This window comes from Chiloscyllium punctatum, chromosome 34 (assembly GCF_047496795.1).
Source record: "Chiloscyllium punctatum isolate Juve2018m chromosome 34, sChiPun1.3, whole genome shotgun sequence".
NCBI lineage: Eukaryota > Metazoa > Chordata > Chondrichthyes > Orectolobiformes > Hemiscylliidae > Chiloscyllium > Chiloscyllium punctatum.
In genome coordinates, this window is record NC_092772.1 from 9272890 (window position 1) to 9291899 (window position 19010).

Consider the following 19010-nt stretch of genomic DNA (forward strand, 5'->3'; position numbering starts at 1 on the left):
ACCTCCCTACCCCCATCTCCCTCCAGTGCTCACGCCCAGGTCTCTCTGGTCCTCAGCGTCAGCTCCTTCCATTTCCCCCAGCTCCCCTTGACCCTATCTCCAGCTCGCTGTGACCTTTGTCTCTCACTGTTTCTCTCACACTGCCTATTTCCCTGTGTTAGCCTTCTCCCTGTCTTCTGTTTCTCTCCCTGAACCTATTATCTTCCCTTCTCCCTGCACATGTGACTGTTTGTTTCCTTGTTTTGTTTCCTTTTTCTCTTTGACTGACTGTCCATCAGTTTCCCTCGCTGTGTTCTCTCTCTCCTTTTCTTTGTTTCTGTCTCTTTCTCCTTCGTTGGCTTCTCTATTCATTTGAACCAGGTGATGGCTCATTGGTTCGATGTTGGCAATACAATACACTCCCAACAAGGTTTTGTTATAGAGGACATAATGTAAAATTATCAGTTACATTTCAATTGCTGTCAAAACAGCAACCAGAACGTGGGTATCCATTTAACAGACAATTGTTATATCTAACTATTTTGAAACCACCCATCCCCCAGTGCTCTGCATACTGGAAACTGAAAACATTTTATTCGGGTGCGTGATGGCCTGGCATGGTAACTGCTCTGCCTAGGACCATAAGAAACTACAGACGGTTGTGTGCACAGCTCAGACCAACACGGAAGACAACCTTCCGTCCATTTGTACTTGTCATTCTCGCAGAAAGGCTGGCAACATCAAAGATCTCTCCCAAACTGGTCATGATCTCCTTCAACCTCTTCCAACAAGGAGGAGACACAGAAGCTTGAAAACATGGACCAGCATGCTCAGGAACACTTCCTTCCCGACCATTTTAGACTGACAAATTGACATCTCTCACTTTTCAAATAATATTAATCTTGCTAATGTCGATCTTACTTTGCACACCTCCTGTGAAGCTGTAACCTTGTATGACTCAATCTGTGTAAGTACCCCACGATCTCTGTTTTCTTGTTTACTATCATGTGCCTGCACTACAATAAAAACAAACCTTTCCATTGTACATTTGACTAAAATAAACGAAACCAAATCAGATCAAGCACGTGGACTGCAGCGGCTCAGGGTTTTCTCAAGGGCAACTGGAAAAATGAACTCATGCTGCCCCAGTCAGAGATACCCATATCTCATTCATGAATATAAGAAGGTTACCACACTTAAGGAGGACAGACAGAGGGAATCAAATTGCTTTGAACATGATCTTAGATATATACAGGTTTCCGTCGCTATTTGTAAGCAGAGTATTCCTACGAAACCGTTCGCAAGCTGATATGGTGTAAAGTGCAGGAGCACTAACTTATATGGGAAAAAAATCGGCTTTCTTCGTAAAAGTGAAAATCCTGTTCGGATATCTTATGGTTAGCAAATCAATGTCCTAATTTAATTATTCAGAAAGGGAAGTGGCGAAAAGCGAACTTTTGAAAAGCGGGGATACCCACATTTGCAAGGGCATGATATTCAGGAAGATATGAAAGGTGAAAAATAAATGAGGTGAATCTCACATTTTATTTCCAGCACAGCTGATCATCATTCTCTTTGTTTGCTCTTTTTCTTCTATATCTCTCTTTCTCAATTGATTCCTCCTCCTCTTCAAAGCAGACTTCCCTGTCAACGTTATTAATCACACCCTTTTCCAGCTGTTTTCAATTCAGGAAAGTTCCCCAGCACTTTCTATTCGTGTCTGTGCATTTCTTTCTATAATTTCAGATTTTCAGCATCTTCCTTTATTTGATTTCACCTTCAATTTTGTTATTTCGTAGGATGTTGGCATCTCTGCCAAGGGCAGCAATTAGTGACCATCACAAATTGTATTGATTATGAGGCCATCCACAAGCCAATATAAAGTTAAGCACATTGTCATGGGTCTCAAGTCACAATTAACCCAGACCCGGTAATAACATTAGATTTGTTTACCGAAGGTGATCAGTGAAAGAAAAAGGTTTTCAGACACAATGTTGTTTTATGTTTGTTTTTCGTGAAATTCACTTTTATTCCGATTCTTATTATTTTTATTTTCGTTCTGTCATCAGCTGTGGTGGACTTGAAACAATATCTTTCGTTTATTAAGCTTTGCCTCACAATTACATCTAGCGACATTCCTACATTCATACATTGCCTTCATCAAGAAGTAACGTCCGAGACAAGAGCAATTTTGTGATTGAAGTATTTGTAATTGGAAAAGTGGTCAGAAGAGAGCTTGAAACATTAAGTCTGAATTTTACCAACGTGCAGCCAATGGTTTGTTCAGCAACAATACTGACACAGAGATGGAGATTGGGGATATTAGGAGCTGGGAGAGGACAGGTTTGGTGACAGAGAGAACACCAGACAAAAATCAGTTCAGGACAAAAAGGGATCTCGAGGTTTTGCACATTTTTGTTCTCAGATGTTTGTGAGGGAGTGGTCTGTAATTCATGGGTAATGAATGGAGACTGCAATTGAAATTGAAGACAAGAGTTTCTTTCTCTGACAAATATAGATAACAGAAATTACAACAGAGTTCAAACTTGTTTCTGGGATTAATGAATGGACAGAGGTAGAGAACACCAACAATAGCGAGAATAGGTGAGTAGCTCACCCTCCACCCCACCCAGAATAACCATCAGCACTGCTGATATCCGATATGGTAGAAATTCCCAAGAGAGGGAAATATTGAAAAGACTCAAGGAAAACCTCCTCTCCATTGCTGTCATGTTCCAGTCCGCTATTCTCAGATTCAGATCTATGCAGCTGTTGATCTCTGTTACTGTTGGAGCTGATGCATCTATTACTACAGTGGGACAGCGCACTGAATGAAGCCTCTTACTAATAGGAGAGGGAAACCCTCCAGTGACACAGTTGCATTGCATGGAGACTGACATCAATCACAATCAGAGCAAACAGTCCCTGCTTTCAATACAGCACATTCAGTTCACAATATATCTGGAATGGACTCCATGTTGACATTGCTCGCTATTGGTCACATCTCCCATCATCAATCGCTCTAGTGAAGTCAGTTGTGAGGGAGAATAAGAATATTTTCTTTTCGTGGGCGACATGATTCTGCTCTCTTGTCCGTTTACTATGCTGTAACCATCTCTCCAAAAATCCCTCCACCACCCCCAAAAGAATCACAATCAGGGTGTTGTTACTGTGCTGATCTCTCCTCCACGGGAACAAACGCTAGCGAACAGACTGCCATTCAACACAGTCGCCCTGGATTTCTCGGAATGTTCCTCTCACTGCTCTAATAAGGAAACTTGGGACGTCCAAAGGGAATATGCTTCAGTAATTTATTTATATAAATTGACAGACTTCTAAGTGCAGTTTTATTTGCTGTAAACCGTATTTTTACACACTTTGGCCTCAGTCCAAAACTAAAAGTGATAACTACAATGAACGTATTCATTAAGACTTATGAATTAATGAGTCAGGTTCGAATGAACATGTTATTGTCTGGGAGACAGGGCGGAATGGAAGCAGTGGCTGTGGAGACTGCATGGGGAGTACAATGATATTCCCCAGTCATCATCTCTCTTTCGGATAGACAGAATTAAATGTAATGCATTACAAGGAAACAGCCAACATTTGGGAGATGCAATGCTGAATAACAATGCGAACTAAAAGGATAATATTAAATGTGATAAAGTTAACTACATTTTATATACACACATTTAATCATTGGAAATACAGATTGAGTAGGGTCACCGGACCTGAAACATTAACTTTGATTTCTCTTCACAGATACTACCAGACCTGCTGAGCTTGCCCTTTAAGTTCCAGTTTTCTTTTTGTTTGAGATTGATAATATTGTTCATATCTGGCAGGATACTTACAATTAAAAGCAGACACAAAAACAAAATGTGAAGGGCAATGGGGACAATACAGGAGACTAACAGCAGAGATATAGTCATTCCAAACTGGAAGAGACAATGGGCTGAGGTTCCCCCACTTTTGCTGTAAATAATTCTGTGTAATCAAAGCCTTTGGAGAGGGGGTAGACAAGCTAGTTCAACGAAGGACACAGAGTGCTCCACTATCAATACTCTATTCCTATTATCTCATAAAAAGTCAGCTGCCTCTAAAATGTCTTTTCAAACAAAGTGGAGTTCCTGAGATTTACAGGATAATCAGAAAAATATTATTTTTTTCCTTTGAATCTTAAAGAGGAAACAGATTTTGGCCGTAACACAGGTGTCACAGACACAGCAACTGTAATAGGAACGTGAAATGACTACATTGTCCACATATAAACAAATTCAGCATGTAGCCCTGTCAAGAAACATGAAATATAGTGATACGGAAACATGAAATACAAACAGACAATGATGGTAGAAGCGCAACAGATGAGGAAGTATCTGCAGAGAGAAACAGAGTTAACATATCGAATATGATGTGACACTGTTCTGAAAAAGTCATATTGAAATCAAAAGTTAATTCTGTGTATCTCTGCTCAGAGAGTGCCGGACCTGCTGAGTTTCCCTCTATCGATTTCTTTTTCTTTCTGAACTGTGACAAATTGACTGATCTGAACGATATAAGCAAAGCTGCTATCTCAGTTGAATCTCGAATATTTGTTTATGGACATTAAATGAGAAATTACAAAGTTCCTATGTTTGACAGAGCTCCAAATAGCCATGACGCATTGCATTGTTATACAAAAACATTGTGAGACATTGTTGAAACAAAAACCGAAGTTGCTGCAAAAGGTCTGCAGCATCTGTGCAGAGAAATCAGAATTAACGTTTCTAGTTCAGTGGCCCTTCCTCAGAACGTAAAGTAGCCCTGAAAATGTTGATTAATATACAGCAGAGGCTGAATAGCTGTTAACGGAGACTGTTAGTAGCTAACAATAGGGAGTGAGTAATGGAAGGCCTCGTGAGAACTCAGCCTGGTGCATGGGTAGGGGGCATTGAGGAGTTCAGTCCTTAAAATTATTGAACATTATCTTGAGTCTGAATGGCTGCAGGGTCCACTCGCGGAAAAGGAGGTGTTGTTTTTCCAGCTTGCGTTGAAATGTCCTGGAACACTGCAGCAAGCCTGACATTGGTCAGGGAACAGGATGGGGTATTAAACTGGCAGGCAACTGGAAAGTCAGGATCTTTTGCATAGGTACAGTGATGTAGTCAGTCAGTCTACCTTTAGTTTCCCCAATGTAGAGCAGACCACAATGTGAGCAGCGAATGTAGTAGACCGGATTGTGGGAAATGTTGGTAGGATGCTGCTTCACCTGGAAGGTGTGTTTGGGCCCTTGGTTAGTGAGGAGGGAGGAGGTAAATGGGAAAGTGTAACAACTCTGGCAGGGGAAAGTGAAGTATACCTGTGGTGGGGGCTGGGGGAGGTGATGGGGGGGGAAGTTGTGGGTAATGAATAACGAGCGGACCAGGGTGTCCTGTAGAAAATGGTCACTTCAAAAGGCGGAAAAGGGAGAGGAGGCAAATATGTGTCTGGTGGTGGCATCTCGCTGGAGGTGGGGGAATGCAGACTGATGATCTTCTGCATGTCAATGCTGGCGAAATGGTAGGTAAGGACTGGGGGAACTCTTAACGCTGTTACAGGAGGGAGGAGAGAGGGTGAGGGTAGAAGTGCAGGAGATGGGTCGGAACTGGTTGGGGGCCTGTCAATAACAATTCTGGGGAGTTCTTGGTTGATGACGAAAGTAGACATTTCAGAGGCCACATTTCTGAAGTTGACATCATCAGAAGCAATGTCGTGGAGACAGAGGAACTGGGGGAATGGAATGGAGTCTTTGAAGGAAACAAGGTGTGAGGATGTATACTCCAGGTAGCTGTGGGAGTCGGTGGGTTAATACTGGATATCAGTGACCGGTCTATCCCCAGAAATAGTAGCAGAGATGTCGATGAACGTAAGGGAGGAGTCAGAGGTAGACCAGGTGAAAGTGAGGGAGAGCTGTAAATTGGAAACGACGAACTTTTCCAATTATGGACAAGAGAGAGGAGCAGCAGCGATGATATCATCTCCGTACCAGGCAAAGAGTTGTGGATGGGGGCTGGAATAGAACTGGAACAAGGAATGGTCTACGTACCCCAGGAAGGAACAGGTATAACTTGGGTCCACGCATGTATCCATACACCCCCTCTGTATGGCAGGAGCAAGCTGAAGCAATGGGTCTGCCCAGGCAGTTCTGTTTGTGGATTTTCAGGAGGAGATAAAAGCGAGCTCTACTATCAGAGGACCATCAGCTTTGGGACTGTTAGGTGGGGGTGAGTGGGGGAGGGGGGGGGGCTGGTGGGCGAGTAAGTGGGAATCTCCAGATGAAATGTGGTCAGATTTAGTAAATAAAATAGCCTGATATGCCATGGAAGGGTTATGGACCAGTAGGTGATATGTGGAGGTATCTGAGAGCTGGCACTCAGCCTCTGAAATGTCGAGGTGAGTCTACCAGACTGCAGCAGCACTACCTTTATCGGCACAGGCTGAATAACATAGTCAGGGTTGGATCGAAGCATACAGCATACAGTCTGTTCAAAGGGTGATAGGTTGGATAGGGTGAGGGGGATACAGAGAATTTAAGACAATCAAACTCCCATGGAGCGTCCTCAATGACCAGATTGAGATCAGGTAAACGCCAGAGGAATGTATCCAGCTGGAGGGAGAGTGTTGGAGCTGGGTGAAGGGGTTATGGGATGGGGAGTGGACTCTTGCCCAAAGAAATGGACACAGAGGAGAAGATGGTGGAAGAAGAGTTCAACAATATGTCGTTCCTGAAATTCATTAAAGTGGGGCACAGAGGGATAAAGCTGAGACCTTTTCTGAGTACAGAACATTCAGATTTAGAGCGTGGAAGGTTAGGAGGGATGGTGAATACACGACAGGCTTGGGGGAGGGGATGAACTCAGATTGCAGGGCATGGGTGGAGTGGCAGGTTCCAGAGGCTCATAGGCATCTCTAAGTTATTCCATCTTGAGGGCCTCATGTAGCTGGCGAGCATGGTGAATGAGCTGGAGAATGAAGTAGAATTGGGGAATGGTGCAGTCTTGAGCCAATGTGATGTGATACTGTTGAACTGAGAAAATATTGACCTCAGTGGCAACCACACTGCACGACAAGTCCTCAGAAACTAAGAGATTGAAAATAATAGAAATTGTTGTTTTATTGTGATGCTCTGATTTAATTGAGGTGACACTCAACTGGTAAGGTCTTACTTTTCTGAGACTTTAGAGCAAACTGTGAAAGCTGAATGTATCTTGATGTTATTAATAAGACAAATCCATCCATGGTTTTGGAAGGCACTAGCAAGGGCAGAGTTTATTTGTCATTCCCAATAGCTCTGGGGAAGGTGTCATTGTTCATTGAGGAAATTATGAGCACGGAAGTTCCTCTGATTTCCAATAACCACAGTTTGCTGAGAGGGAATGATGCTACATGAGTCAAATGCTACTTTGATGGCAAGGGAAGTTACTCTGATCTCACCTCAACTGACATTGGAAAATCAGTTAAAATACTAAAGAGGAAAAGGATAGAAGACGGCTTATTGAACAATGTGGTCACTGTCCTCGAAATGTTTAAGGACAAACAGATGCATGGACTTCTGATTCTGAGGAGAGGTGTTTCCTATTTGGGGTGAGGCTGTTTGGTTAAGCGCTGTGACAGAGAGAGACAGAAAAAAAGTTCCACTCTGTATGGGGGAAAAAAACCCTATTCACGGTGCATTGGACAATGACAGACATACACTATTGTCTGTTCCTATTGGGCATTGATCATCTCATTCTCACCAATAGCAGCACAGAAGCCAGGAGCTCCCATCACCCCAGTTGGAAAGCAAAAAGGGGTAAGGGATGGCTAGTGGAAGTGGGAGTAACGAGGGAACTGGTGTAACTTACAATGGGAGTGGCAGAAGAATGGTCTGAAGAGATATCATCAGTCGAAGAGTATGTGACATCAGAAGGGGTAGTTCAAGGGAAGTAGGAGTGTAAAGAAAGAGTAGGAAGGGGAGGAAGAATGGCTAATGAAGTTTTAGTGACTGGGTAAAGCTTGTTTTTGGAAAAGTGAGATTGGGCAAAAACCACCACTGTTCAGGAAAATTGGGATCTAATTCCATTGAAAATTACGATTTGATGTACTTCTTTTTCTATCACTTGATTCTTTCTCAGATTGTATATTGACTCTGTGGTTTTGTATCTCCATCAAAAGCAGGTGACGTGTTTTTTTTTCTCCCCTGGTGTTGTGTCTCAACATTTTTGATTTTTTTTAACAGAATGTATTTGCTTCCAATTCAAGGTAGACATGAGAATATGATTTGATCTCCTGCAGTTTGTCCATAACATAGAATTTAATTGAGTATTTATCCTCATCACATAAACTGATTCAAGCCTGAGGAGGCAATTGAAGCCGAGTCTCTGGCGTTTGGAGGCAGCATTGCTAACCATTGTGCCACCCAACATCTTTCTCCTCTCATCCTAAACCTATGCCCTTTGGTTCTGGACTCCCCGACGCCAGGGAAAAGACTTTATCCATTTAAAGTCTCCATGCCCTTCACAATTTTTTACATCTCTAGAAGGTCACCCCTCCGCCTCCAACGCTCAAGAGAAAACAGCCCAATTATGTACAGCCTCTCCTGATACCTCAAATCCTCCAAACCTGTCAACATCCTTGTAAATCTTTCCTGAACCCTTACAATTTTCACAACATATTTCCGATAGGAAGGAGACCAGAATTCCACGCAATATTCCAACAGTGGCCTAACCAGTGTCCTGTACAACCACAACATGACCTCACAACTCCAATACTCAATACTCTAACAAATAAAGGAAAGCATACCAAACACCACCTTAACTATCCTACCTACCGGCGACTCCACTTTCAAGGACCCATGAACCTGCACTCCAAGGTCTTTTTGTTCAGCAACACTCCCCAGGACCTTGCCATTAAGTGTATAAGTCCTGCTAAAATTTGCTTTCCGAAAATGCATCGCCTCTTATTTATTTGAATTAAGCTCCATCTGCCACTTCTCAGCCCATTGGCCCATCTGATTAAGATCTTGTTGTACTCTGACGAAACCTTCTTCGCTGTCCACTACACCTCCAATTTTGTTGTCATCTGCAAACTTACTAACGATACCTCTTATGCTCGCATCTAAATCTTTTATGTAAATGATAAAAAATAGAGGAACCAGCACTAATTCTTGTGGTACTCAACTGGACACAGGCCTCCAGTCTGAAAAACAACCCTCCACCTCCGCCCTCTGTCTTCAACCTTTGAGCCAGTTCTGTATCCAAATGGCTAAATGTGCCTGTATTCCGTTTAGATTTTTTAAAGTGTGGAAAGAAGTCCACACTGACCTGGCAAAGCGCAACCCACCCAGACCCATCCCCCTACATTTACCCCTTAACCTAACACTATGGGCAATTTAGCATAGCCAACTTGATAACCAGTCTCCCATGGAGAATTTTGTCGAACGTGTTACTGAAGTCCATATCGATCACATCTACCACTCTGCCCTCTTCATTACTTCTTCAAAAAACTCAATCAAGATCGTGAGATATGATTTCCCACGCACAAAGCTATGTTGACTATCCCTAATCAGTCCTTGCCTTTCTAAATGCATGTACATCCTGTCCTTCAGGATTCCCTTCAACAACTTGCTCACCACCGACGTCAGGCTCACCGGCCTATAGTTCCATGGCTTGTCCGTACCACCCTTCTTAAACAGTGGCACCACGTTTGCCATACTCCAGTGTTCTGGCACCTCTACTGTGACGATCAACGGTACAAATGTCTCAGCAAGAAGCCCAGCAATCACTTCTCCAGCTTCCCAGAGTTCTATAGTACACCTGTTCGGGTCCTGGGGATTTATCCACCTTTACACATTTCAAGACATCCAACACTTCCTCCTCTGTAATATGAACATTTTTCAACGTGTAACCATCTATTTCCTGACATTCTATATCTTCCATATCCGTTTCCACAGTAAATACTAATGCAAAATACTCGTTTAGTATCTTCCCCATTTCCTGCAGCTCCACACAAGGGCTGCCTTGCTGATCTTTGAGGAGTTCCATTCTCTCCTTAGTTATGATTTTGTTCTTAATGTATTTGTAAAAACTCTTTGGAGTCTCCTTAATTCTACTTTCTAAAGCTGTCTCATGTCCCCTTTTTGCCCTCCTGATTTCCCTCTTACATATACTCCTACTGCCTTTATAGTCTTCTAAGGATTCGCTCGATCTATCCTGTCTACACCTGTCATATGCTTCCTTCTTTTTATTAATCAAACCCTTTAGATAGCCAGCAATCCCTATACTACCAGCCTTTCAATTCATTCTAACAGGAAATACTTTCTCTGGATTCTTGTTTTCTCATTTCTGAAGGCTTCTCATTTTCCAGCCGTCCGTTTACCTATGAACATCTGCCCCCAATCAGGTTTTGTAAGTTCTTGCCAAATACTGTCAAAATTGGCCTTTCTCCAATTTAGAACTTCAACTTCAAGATCTGGTTTATCCTTTTCCATAATTGTTTTAAATCTAATAGAATTATGGTCGCTGGCCCCAAATTGCGCCTCCTCTGACACCTCAGTCACCTGCCCTGCCTTATTTCCCCAGAGTGGGTCAGGTTTTGCACCTTCTCTAGTCGGTCCATCCACATACTGAATCAGAAAATCTTCTAGTACACACTTAATAACTTCCTCTCCATCTAGACTCTTAACGCTATTGCAGTCCCAGTCTATGTTTGGAAAGTTAAAATCTCCTACCATAATCATCCTATTTTCTTACAGATAGCTGAGATCTCCTTGCAAGTTTGTTTCTCATTTTCCCTCTGACTATTAAGGAGTCTATAATACAATCCCAATAAGGTGATCATCCCATTCTTATTTCTCAGTTCTACCTAAATAACCTCCCTAGATGTATTTCCAGGAATATCCTCCCTCAGTACAGCTGTAATGCTATCCCTAATCAAAAACTCCACACCCCCTCCTGTCCAGCCTCCCTTTCTGTCTTTCCGGTAGCATTTGTATCCTGGAACATTTAGCTGCCAGTCCTGCCCATCCCTGAGCCATGTTTCTGTAACTGCTATGATATCCCAGTCCCATGTTCCTAACCATGCCCTGATTTCATCTGCCTTCCCTGTTCGACCCCTTTGCATTGAAATAAATACAGTTTACTTTATTCGTCGTAGCTTGTCCCTGCCTGCTCTGACTGTTTAACTCGTTTCTGTTCTCACTTGTACTAATCTCAGATTGATCTATTTCCTCACTATCTCCCTGCCCCCTGCACCCCCCACCCCCCCCCCCCCGTGCTTTACGAGCTTAAAGCCTCCCGAGCCGCTGTAGCATATCTCCCAGCCAGTGTATTCGTCCCCTTCCAATTTAGATGCAATCCGTCCTTCTGGTACGGGTTCCTTCTACCTCAAAAGAGATTCCAGTGATCCAAAAATGAGAATACTTCTCCCATACACCGGCTCGACAGGCATGCATTAATGTGCTCTATCCCTCTATTCCTGCCCTCACTAGCTCATAGCGCCGGGAGTAATCCAGATATGACCACTCTGAAGAACCTCCTTTTTATATTTCTGCCTATCACCCTGCAATCTCCGTTCATAATCTCAAACTTTACCCTTCCTATGTAGTTGGTTTCAATTTGGACAATGACCTCTTGTTGGCCTCTCTCCCCCGTGAGAACATTCCGCACCCTTTCTGAGACATCCTTGATCCTGGCACCAGGGAAGCAACACACCAATCTGCTTATTTCTCTGCTGTCCACAGAGCCGTCTGTCTGTACCTCAGACTAGCAAGTCCCATCATACAATTGACCTCGTGGAATCCGACGTATCCCCTGTTGCATTAGAGCCAGTCTCCATACCACAAACTTGCCTGATTGTGCTACGTTGCCGTGTGAATCCATCACCCGCTAACATTTTCCAAACAGTATATTTGTTTGAAATGGGGACAGCCCCAGAAGGCTCCTGCACTAGCTACTTCATTATCTTGCCTTTCTTGCAGTTAACCCACCTATGTAACTGTATCTGAGACTTTTCCCCCTTCCTATAACTACCATCCATCACATACTGTTGCTGTTACCAATTCTTCATTGTCTTAAATTGTCTCTCCAACCGATCGATTCGATCTGATAGAATTCGCAACCAGAAGCATTTATTACAGATATAATCCGCAGTAACCCTTAAATCCTCTTTAAACTCCCACATCTGACAAAAAGCGCATATGATTCTACTAAGGCCATTTGTGCTCCTTCACAATCTACAGACCCAGAAAAAGAAAACTGTTTTATTCCTCTACAAAACACTGCCCAAGTCTATATTAATATTTATGGCTTATATTTTAAGATTAAGCCAAAGCCATATCTCAAAAATATATTAATAAGGATTAACCCACTCTACTTCTGCAGACTTTCTGTAGGACACATTTAAAACAATCCACTATCTCACTGGGAACTTTGCTCAAACAGTTCCTCCAAACCAGTTGTAAATTTCACTGTTTGTAAATTTTCCTGAAGGCACTCCGATATCTAGAGTGGGAGCAGCGGCCGAGGAAAAACGAACCCGGGAGACTACAGCTAAGGTAAGACAGTTTGTTTCAAAATTACTTCCCTGCAGCGGGCAGCGGTGTTTTTTTTTCTCTCTTCACAAAAAGAGCGGGAGCAGCAGAGGAAGTGACGGCAAACAGAGGGGCAGCCGGGAAGGAGACCGGTGAGTATAAATACTCACCCTTTAATCACCAACGGTCATTTGAGTGGGAGCAGCGGCCGAGGAAAAACGAACCCGGGAGACTACAGCTAAGGTAAGACAGTTTGTTTCAAAATTACTTACCTGTAGCGGGCAGCGGAAGTGAGGTTGGAGCGCATAGCTGGGCGGGAAGGCAAGTGATTAATATTTGAGTGGGTGTGTTGCAGCACGTGGCTGCAAGGATGGTGTAGGAGGAAGGGCTTCAGATATTTGGACAATTGGACTGCATTCTGGGGAAGGTGGGACCTGTATAAACAGGACGGGTTGCACCTGAACCAGAAGGGCACCAATATCCTGGGGGGTAGGTTTGCTAGCACTCTTCGGGGGGGGTTTAAACTAATTTGGCAGGGGGATGGGATCCGGACTTGTAGTCCAGCAAGTAAGCTAGCTGTGTCAGGATGCCCAAGACTGTAGGGAGGCTGTGGAGAAGGTAGCACTGACAGGGACTACTTGCGGACACAGAGATGGGCTCAAGTGCGTATACTTCAATGCAAGGAGTATCAGAAATAAGGTGGGTGAACTTAAGGCGTGGATCGGTACCTGGGACTACGATGTTGTGGCCATCACGGAAACATGGATAGATGAGGGACAGGAATGGCTGTTGGAGGTTCCTGGTTACAGATGTTTCAGTAAGATTAGGGAAGGTGGTAAAAAAGGAGGGGGGGGTGGCATTGCTAATTAGAAATGGTATAACGGCTGCAGAAAGGAAGTTTGAGGGGGATCTGCCTCTGGAGGTAGTATGGGCTGAAGTCAGAAATAGGAAAGGTGCAGTCACCTTGTTGGGTGTTTATTATAGGCCCCCCCCCAATAGCAGCAGAGATGTGGAGAAACAGATTGGGAAACAGATTTTGGAAACGTGCAGAAGCCACAGAGTCGTAGTCATGGGCGACTTCAACTTCCCAAATATTGATTGGAAGCTCTTTAGATCAAGTAGATTGGATGGGGCGGTGTTTGTGCAGTGTCCAGGAAGCTTTTCTAACGCAGTATGTAGATTGTCCAACCAGAGGGGAGGCCATATTGGATTTGGTACTCGGTAATGAACCGGGACAAGTGGTGGGCTTGTTAGTGGGTGAACATTTTGGTGATGGTGACCACAATTCTGTGACTTTCACCTTGGTTATGGAGAGAGATAGGTGCGCACAACAAGGAAGTTTTTACAATTGGGGGAAGGGAAATTACGATGCTGTAAGACAGGATTTGAGGAGCATACGTTGGGAACATAGGCTGTCAGGGAAGGATGTGGTGGAAATGTGGAACTTTTTCAAGGAGCAGATACGACGTGTCCTTGATATGTATGTACCGATCAGGCAGGAAAGAAATGGTCGTGTGAGGGAGCCTTGGTTGACGAGGGAGGTTGAATGTCTAGTAAAGAGGAAGAAGGAGGCTTACATAAGGTTGAGGAAACAAGGTTCAGACAGAGCAGTGGAGGGATGCAGGATAGCCAGACGGGACCTGAAGAAAGGGATTAGGAGAGCTAAGAGGGCATGAAAAATCCCTGGCGGATAGGATCAAGGATAACCCCAAGGCATTCTATGCGTATGTGAGAAACCTGAGAATGACGAGAACGAGGGTAGGTCCGATCAAGGACAGTGGTGGGAGACTGTGTATTGAGTCGGAAGAGATAGGAGAGGTCTTGAACAAGTACTTCTCTTCAGTATTTACGAACGAGAGGGACCGTATTGTTGAAGAGGAGAGTGTGAAACGGACTGATAAGCTAGAAGAGATACCGTTAGGAAGGAAGATGTGTTGGACATTTTGAACAACTTGAGGATAGACAAGTCCCCCGGGCCTGACGGGATATATCCTAGGATTATGTGGGAAGCAAGAGAGGAAATTGCAGTACCGTTGGCAATGATCTTCTCGTCTTCACTGGCAACTGGGGTGGTACCAGGGGACTGGAGAGTAGCGAATGTTGTGCCCCTGTTCAAAAAAGGGAATAGGGATAACCCCGGGAATTACAGGCCAGTTAGTCTTACTTCTGTGGTAGGCAAAGTAATGGAAAGGGTACTGAGGGATAGGATTTACGAGTATCTGGAAAGACACTGCTTGATTAGGGACAGCCAGCACGGATTTGTGAAGGGTAGGTCTTGCCTTACAAGTCTTATTGAATTCTTCGAGGAGGTGACCAAGCATGTGGATGAGGGTAGAGCAGTGGATGTAGTGTACATGGATTTTAGTAAGGCATTTGATAAGGTTCCCCATTGTAGGCTTATGCGGAAAGTCAGGAGGCATGGGATAGAGGGAAATCTGGCCAATTGGATAGAAAACTGGCTAACCGGTCGAAGTCAGAGTGGTGGTAGATGGTAAATATTCAGCATGGAGTCCAGTTACAAGTGGAGTTCCGCAGGGATCAGTTCTGGGTCCTCTGCTGTTTGTAATTTTTATTAATGACTTAGATGAGGGAGTCGAAGGGTGGGTCAGTAAATTTGCAGATGATACAAAGATAGGTGGAGTTGTGGACAGTGAGGAGGGCTGTTGTCGGCTGCAGAGGGACTTAGATATGATGCAGAGCTGGGCTGAGGAGTGGCAGATGGAGTTCAACCCTGCCAAGTGTGAGGTTGTCCATTTTGGAAGAAAAAATAAGAATGCGGAATACAGGGTTAATGGTAGGGTTCTTGGTCAGGTGGAGGAACAGAGGGATCTTGGGGTCTATGTTCATAGATGTTTGAAAGTTGCCACTCAGGTGGATAGAGTTTGTAAGAAGGCCTATGGAGTGTTATCGTTCATTAGCAGAGGGATTGAATTCAAGAGTCGTGAGGTGATGTTGCAGCTGTACAGGACTTTGGTTAGGCCACATTTGGAGTACTGTGTGCAGTTCTGGTCGCCTCACTTTAGGAAAGATGTGGAAGCTTTGGAGAGGGTGCAGAGAAGATTTACCAGGATGTTGCCTGGAATGGAGAGTAGGTCGTACGAGGATAGGTTGAGAGTTCTCGGCCTTTTCTCGTTGGAACGGCGAAGGATGAGGGGTGACTTGATACAGGTTTATAAGATGATCAGAGGAATAGATAGAGTAGACAGTCAGAAACTTTTTCCCCGGGTACAACAGAGTGTTACAAGGGGACATAAATTTAAAGTGAAGGGTGGAAGGTATAGGGGAGATGTCAGGGGTGGGTTCTTTACCCAGAGAGTGGTGGGGGCATGGAATGCGCTGCCTGTGGGAGTGGTAGAGTCAGATTCATTGGCGACCTTTAAGTGGCATTTGGATAGGTACATGGATGGGTGCTTAATCTAGGATAGAAGTTCGGCACAACATCGTGGGCCGAAGGGCCTGTTCTGTGCTGTATTGTTCTATGTTCTATGAATTCAAACAGCAAAGACAGTAACTGTGTGGTACGCTGTCCTGTCAGTTTCTTCCCCTCACCATGTGCTTCCTTTGTCCGTTCTTTTCCCTCTTAAAGCTGCTGTTTCTATGACTTTTTTTCCCAAAGTTCCAAAACAATGCAAGATTTACAAAACAGTAATTGCTGCTCCTGGAATTCGAGGAAATCACCTCCAACACCTAAATTACCTCAAATAAGGAGCAGCTGCTACAACAGACATTTTTCCCGCCCAGACTTCTGATAATCCAAATACACTACTTCCATTGGTTGTCTGTGGTCTATGCTGCAAGAAACAACTTCAATTAATTCCGAAGTTTGTCAGGCATGATTTCTCTGTCAGCAATGCATTGTGATTCTCTGCAATTTTGCTGTTCATTTCTACATACCCTATATCACTTCTTATATAATGGATTCCAACTGTTTCCCTACATATGTCAAATTAATTGGTCTGCAGTCCTCCACATTATCTCTTCTTCCCTGTGTACATAGCAGGGTCATGTTTACTACCTTTCAGTTATCTACAATGTCTATGGCCATTGCAGGATCTGCAAAAAATAAAACAGTCACCGACAGTTCAATTAATATGCTGTTTTATTTCTGACATTTTGATATGAAGTATATCTGGCCCATCAGACTTAGCAATGATCAATCAAGCTCCATTTTCAAGTACTACCTTGTTGCTGATATGTATCGACTTTATGTCTTTAGTTTCACAAGTCCCATGTGATCACTTGCTTTACACGGAGATTTCCTGGCGCTGTCTCCATGAAGACAGATACAAAGTCGCTGGTTAGGTTCTGTGCCATTTCCTTGTTCCCCACAATAAATTCTCCATTACCTTACAAATTTCCACATTTTGGCCTTACTTTCGTTTTCTTTGGTGTATGGATCGTAGATTTAAGCAGTCTGTGTTTCCTGTTTGTTTATATTCATGTTCATTTTGATTTCCTGAACACTTTCTTCGTCCTTATTATCAGAAAAGTAAATCTCTCAGAATGTTCAGGTTTCCACAATATCTGGAATTCTTCTGAAGCTGCTTCCTTAGATTTAATGTAATCATTAATTTCTTACGTAAACTATTAATGAGTCACTTTCCTTTTCGTTGGTGTTTGTAATTAGTGATATGTACGTATTTTTCAGTCTTTACAGTATTTCTATCACTAACAGCCAATGTATGTCTCACACTAGATGTCATATTGTATTTTTCCAATTCACTTGACCGTCTAGCCTTCGGGTTTCCATGATATTTGAGTTTAATGTTCAAACATTCTATATTGCTTGCAGGCGCGGTGTAAAATGCAACATATTATTGTCACGATTGCCCAATAGCTGCTTCAGTGCACGGTAAGTAATTAGTCCTTCTGACCACACAACACCACGCCCGAAATAACCTGCTCTCTACTTTGGTTCACAACATACCCTTCAGCCTACCTCATATACACATGAAATAGATTTTTCACAGCATTAGCAATCATTTCGTTAACGCAGCTTAGATGCAATTTTAGATCACCCAGTATTACTGCAGCACCCACGATATTTGCATATCTAATTTCCAGAGAATCGGATGGACAACAGTTTTGCTTTAGATATGAAAGGCACGAATATGTGTTCCTCCTTGTTGTTTGCAAGATCCACACAAACATATTCTGAAGAATCTGAGGGATGTGGTGTGTGGTGTTATGCGTGATAGACGTCGACAAGACATTGGGGAGGCTCACCCCGATGCTGAGATGATCTGAAGGAATGCCAATCAATACAGGACAAGCGTCAATAACCTTCCCCGCTCGGCCAGGACAAATCTCTCCCTATTCTCTCTACTCCCTCACACTCTCTGAATATCTGTTACAGCACCTGTACCCGAACAAGACTCTTGCTTCACCACTCACCTTTGCATGCAACACCCTCATTCCTTCACTTTCTCTGTCACTGAAAGCTAATCGAAATTGAATTTATTGTTTTCCAACATTGAACCAGTGAGACAATTTGATGCTGGAGACATAAAAATGCGAACATTTTGAAAATTGGGGAGGCAGCAGATGCCATCGAGAAAGAAGAAGCCTGGGCATCAACCATCTTGCTCCGCAAGAAATTAGGAAATACTCACTGTCATATATATTTTTTCATATGAAACATATTCACAGTAAACAGAAATACGACGACCCAGGGAGTTCAGCAGCCAGAAGAGTAACATCACAGAGGATGGCAGTGGCTGTGTGGTTGTGAAATTAAGTTGATGTAATCTTCATAAGTGTCTAATTGAAACAGCATATTTTTATAGAGTTGGGGGCAGTTGTGTGGTTGGGGGGGGGGGCTGGATAAAGTTATAAATAGTTGTGGTGTAATGTTCACTTTTACACTTAAAAATAAATTGGCGTTATTTTCTTTAAATAGTGGAACTTGGGAGTTCTCTGTCACTCATATTGCAACAGATTTCGAGGTGAGTTCAACTTTCCTGGGTGTTTTGTTTAATTAATAGAGGCGTTCACCACCATGTCATAACATTTGTAAAGACCAACCGAGAGCAAAAAAAACACGCAAGTAAGGAGTGAGAAGGTTAAATAGTAAAAAAAAGATTGTAAGAGCTTCTTTCGATATGTAAAGTGCAAATGAGAGGCAAAAATGGGCATCTGATCGGTAAAGATTGACACAGGAGAGATAGTAATGTGGAACAAGGAAATGGCTGAGGAGCTGAAAAATTACTTTGTGTCAGTCTTCACGGTTGAAAACACGAGTAATATCCCAAAAGACTTAGTGGACAGATCTGAGTAAGGTGGGCATCACCTAGGAGAAGGTGCTGGAAAAAAACTGAATGGCCTGATGGTAAGTAAATCACCTGGGCCAGATGGACTCCACTCCAGATTTCTAAGGCAGATAGCTGATGAGACGGGGAGGCGTTGACGGTGTTCTTTCAGGAATCTCTCGAATCAGGGAGATTCCCAATGGACTGGAAAATCGCTAACGTGATACCCCTGTTTAAAAGGTGAGTAAAGCAAAAAA